This window comes from Hirundo rustica, chromosome 1, assembly GCF_015227805.2.
Source record: "Hirundo rustica isolate bHirRus1 chromosome 1, bHirRus1.pri.v3, whole genome shotgun sequence".
In the NCBI taxonomy this organism is placed as follows: domain Eukaryota; kingdom Metazoa; phylum Chordata; class Aves; order Passeriformes; family Hirundinidae; genus Hirundo; species Hirundo rustica.
This window is the reverse complement of record NC_053450.1, coordinates 83818794-83824129: the sequence shown is the minus strand read 5'-3', so window position 1 is coordinate 83824129 and position 5336 is coordinate 83818794.

Sequence of the window (5336 nt, the reverse complement as noted above, 5' to 3'; positions counted from 1 at the left end):
GCACAACATCTGGTTCTGCAAAATTAGATGTCTTTGGTTTGGAGGATTTGCTGCAGGGCTAGTTTAATTTTGGTTGTGAAAACAGAATTAAAAAGCATCTGACATTCAAGATCATCCTTGTCCACTCTAATCAAGAAGGCCCTGAACTGTCAAAGTTTTACTTGTTAGCTCTTCTTTCTCTCACTAGGGAAAGCTGTTTTAACTTCTAGGTTCAGCCATGCTTCTTTCTTTTGCATGCTGTAATTACACTAATTCCCATTATTTTTAATTACTTGCCCCAAAAAGTACTGAGCTGCAAACTCAGTAACTGAATGGATCGTTGCATGGGATTGGAAAGGCTGCCTCTAATTTTATTCTACTTACAACCTTGTGGTACTGACAGTGTGGAGGAGAGGTGCTGTTTCCCTTGAAGTAAAACTGCTAAGCAGTTGGAGCCAGCTGAGGAGCCAACTTTTTGGGTTATACATCCTTCCCTGGAAACTAATTAATTTGAGAGACATTGAATGTTTCCTATTTGTTAGCTGGGTGAAATGTTTCTGAATGGGGTGGTGGCTCAAGGATTTTTGAAGGAATTCTGGAGAAGAAATTGTTGTACACAGGAGCAGAGATATGCCAAAATACTGTTCACCTCCTTTTCCATTGAAAAGGTGGTTCCAGCTTGTCCTCCACCTCCAGGCTGAGAGACACAGCCCCTTGGCTGTGGCTTGCTCCTTCTCACACTGCAGATTTATCTTCCAAGTTTGTCCTCTTGCTCACTCATTGGGGTAGTCTGTGTCTGAGCAATATATGACTGCTTCCCTTCTCTATAGGAAGCTGGCTGGGAAAGTAAGACTTTTTCATGAGGAAAATCCATCTGCTCTTAAATCTGAGTGTTTTCAGCTCACTTCTTTGTGGCACTCTTTTACTGTTCCTTAGTTTTTAAAAAACTTGCAGACAGCCCCTGTGATGTGAGTCCGAGTAATGGAGCTGGCAGCAGTACACAGGAGAATAGGGAAGCTGAACTGCAGGATTAGCACAGTAAAAAACAATACTGGCACCGCACCAGTCCACAGCCGTGACTGAGTGTATAGATCACCACAGAAGGTGGATGGGGTGAATGTTCTTTTTTCACTGGGTTACAGATCCATTCAATGATGAGACCCTAGAGGAATTTGAATCTTCAGTGGAGAACAGCCACTTTCCTGTTGCTACTTGAACATACAATCACCGAGCTGTTTATATCCCACAGTGCCATGTAGAATACATAGGGAGTCCACTTCTCCTCCTGGGAAAAGTACAGTTTGGTACTATGGTGCTCTGCTCTAGCACTGCTATAAGGCAAGGATTACTATTCTGAGAAAAATTAATTTTTTGTGCAGCAAAATTTCAGCTAAGTGGTATGTGAACTTTTTCTGTGGGACAGGGTTATTCAGTAACACCAGGGGACTCTGACAGCTTGAGTAGGGGAAAGATTATCAAATATTTATTTTTTACTTTACAGGTGTGCGTTTAGAATTGCATGTGTTTTTAAACACCTGCAAATATTTTCTGAGTCTGAAAAACTGATCAGGAAGCATGTTTCTCCACAGAGCTGCAACCCTTTGTCAGGCGAGCTCCATGCAACTGCAACCAGCTGAGGTTACACTTAGTGTAGACATTTCATGTGGATTTAAACAAACTTGAAATTTTATTACATTTGCTTTTCTTATAAAGGCACCAACCTCTTTTCTTGACAGATGCAGTGGATTGACTCTGGCTGCACACCAGGTGCCCACTGAAGCCTCTCTGTCCTTCCCTTCCTCAGCTGGACAGGGGAAGGAAAACGTAATGAAAGGCTCCTGGGTCGAGATAAGGCCAGAGATCATTAACCGGTCACAGTCAAGAGCAGATAGACTCAGCTTAGGAATGCTAGTTTAATTTGTTGCCAGTCAAATCAGAGTAGAATAACGAGAAGTAAACCCAAATCTTAAAACATCTTCTCCTCACTGCTCCCTTCTTCCCAGCTCAATTTCACTCCTGATTTTCTCTGTCTTCTCCTCCCCAGCTGTGCAGGAAGACAGGGAATGGGGCTTGGGGTCAGTACTTCACATATTGTCTCTGTTGCTCCTTCCTCCTCAGGAGGAGGACTCCTGCCCGTGCTACAGCATAGGGACTCTCCCACAGGAGACAGGGAAGTCCTCCATGGACTGCTCCAACCTGAGTCCATTCCATGGGCAGCAGTTCTTCACCAACTGCCCCAGCAGCCCAGCAGAGGGGAAATATCAATGTGCCAAATTCACGGTACACATGACAGAGAACCCTGTCAGAAACAACTATTAGCAGAAACCGAGATAATGAGATGGGAGATGCTGCATTCCCTCTGCTCCAGAAAATCAGGAGCCTGTTGCTTTCCAGGGCAGGCTGCCAAGTTAGTCACTCTCCTTCATCCTTGAGCTACAGCTTAAGAGCTGGAGATTAATGGCTTCGAGGGACTGGGTAGGTCAGATGACTTTTGTTTCTTGTACTGGGGCTTGGCTAAGGGTATGTTCATGACCAGAGCATTAGGGGTTAATAGGCCACTAAGGGGCATTTTGTTATATGGTTAATTAGTTACCATGCAGGCTGATTGATTGCCTACCTATTAAATCTTCTGTTGGTGGACTTATAAAATGTATTACTCATCTGTAAAATGGTTATAACAGCTACAAATCATTTAAGGAACCTTATAACTCCTTTATGAACCTATTATTCAGAGTGAGGATCTTCATACCCTGTTTTTTAAAATTACACAGATTATGACAACACTTGTGTCACATGTGAGCGTATCTACCATACTGTACAATTTAATAGAAAGGATCAGCTCTGTTTCATAGTGGCTTCTTGTTTTCCTCTCCAAGTTTTCATCCTTGCCTTTATGAAAGTTAACACACTGCCTTTAAAGATATCCTACAAGGTCTGTGGCAAAATCCTGTTGGCAAAAGTGTTGGAGCCAAGGGGAGCACAGCCATTTGCTCTGTCAGTGGGAAGTGCTTGTTTGGGGCTGTTACACCACCGTGAGAACCCAAAAACGTGCTGAGCAAATGCCAGGTGGTCCTGTCCAGTGGAACCTGGTGGAGTTCTCAGTGGCTTATGAAGAGTAATCTAAGTTCTTGGCCAACACTGTTTTAATTTGATTAAGTCATGGGTTACCTGGTTTAACCTGCTAGTTCCTGAGGGCATTTCTGATTGTGCTTGCTTATGGCACTGAGGAATGATTCTAGGGACTGTGGAAAGCTGGGAGTGAAGCCTGTTTCCAGACCCTCTTATTTCCAGTAAAACCCTCGCTCTTTGAAGAGCAAGGACTGTACCAGCTGTCACATGCCATCATTTCCTTGCTTTTGGAGAGACCCTGTGGAGGACTTGCCGACAGTTTTATTTAACCAGGGAGCTTGTGTGGATGTGTTTGTGGAATAATTCTGGATATTCTTAAGCCTACGGTTTTCTTTTTTTTTTTCTTCACTTGATTCACCTCCAAATGTATCATTCAGCCTCAGTGCTGTTGCTGGGAAGAGACTGCCAGGGTATTTTTTTAAATTAAATTTTCAAACGCTTCCTTCCCACTCCTATGCTTTTTATATTAGCCTTTTGGAAATCAGAAATTGAAATCTGTTTCCTCCCTCGGGTTTCCTCTCTCTGTCTCTCTCTCTCTTCTATTTTTCCTTTTTTCCCTTATATTGCTCGAGTGTTTGATGACCAATTTTAGAAGTCAGCCTGTAAGTTCATGAAATGAAACAAGCCAAGAAACAAATGGTACTACGCTGAGATCGGGAGGGTGTTAATATATTTTGCAGAAAGGCTTTGCAGACTTCAGACACAAGCAGGAATGCAAGGATACAATAGGCAGTATTAGAATGGAGAGAATCCCATAAATACCTCTAGCACAGATGTGGGTTTCCAGTAGACAGCTGGTAGCAGACAATGAAGTCTGTAGATCCCAAATGGAATGTGTCTCATTATGAGACATCCTATGTTACGCCTCAGGACATGTTCATGTGAAGGCTGGACATTGGAACATTGGTCCAACAAACTGTGCCAGTTTCTCTCCGTGTGCTCTTAGTGCAGTGGGGTGTGATGTCATGCTGCTCTCTGGAGGTGATGCTGGTTCAGCCTGGTCTCCCTGGCACCTCACAGAATGCATCAGCGCCCCAAAGTGCGCCATGAGCCTGTGCCTGTCTTATTTCTCTTTCCATGTGCCCTTCCCTCCTTAAAGGGATTAACTTGCAGTGTGAGATAAGAAGAAAATCAGTCCCTTCTTTTATAATAAAAACCTGATTCCAGGAGTCTTGGACCATGTTCCGGGCTTTGGGGGTTTCATCACAAAATACTTGCTATACACGTTTTTTCATTAAAATCCACACCCACCTGAGAAAGCAGTTCAGTTTTTTCAATTATTTAGAGAGATTTTATCATGACTGGAAGCTCTGGGACATGATCTCCAAAGTTGCTAGTGTTAGTGGCAGATAGTTAAAAACAAAATGCAATTACTTCTTAGAAGAAAAACTTATTACAGTGAAGCAAAGAAAGCTTAATAATTTGGAAGTAGCTACCTTTTGGTGTTTTTGTTTGTTTGTTTGTGGGTTTATGTATGTATGTATGTATGTATGTATTTATTTATTTAAATGCTTGTAACTGACATAGCTGTTGCCCCTGCAAAAGAAAACATGGGGGTACAGGAGGATTGGAGGATTACCTGTCCTCCATGTCTCCTAACTGCAGTGTGATTTATACTTCATGCTTGGTATTAATGACACAAAAATATTTTTTTTTATTGTTGTGCAAATTTTAGCTTTGTTATTGAAGACTTTCCAGAGAAGTGCTTCTGGAGATGTTCAAATTAGCAAGCCCATATATAAGGAGATGACAGACTCCTTCTCTTAGCCTATGGGTTTACACAATTGTATAGCCTCCTCACTTGCATCAGAAATTCCAGCATGAAGTAGCTGCTGAAGCCATTGTTTTTTGTTCATCCTCAGATCTTTGTTCATGCATTTCTAACATGGTCCTTCACAGTTTGCCTCTTTTCCTCTTTAGCTAAAAGAATATGAAGTAGGATCAATATTTTCCCCTTATTGTTGTTCCGTCATCGTGTTCTGAATATTCTCTTTGCAGGGATAAACTGAATATCCTCACAGCCATGAGCATCCTCACAATCAAATGCCTCCATCTCCTTTCCACTGTCTGATTCCCAGACCGTTTAAATGGCAATTTTTTTCCCATGTGCCCCAAATCTCATGATCAGACAGCAACTTCCCTCTGGCTTCCTGCTCCTTTTGGACGGGCACACTGCCCAGTGATGAGATGTTACCTCCTCCCTTCTCTCATGAGCTGTGCTACCCTTA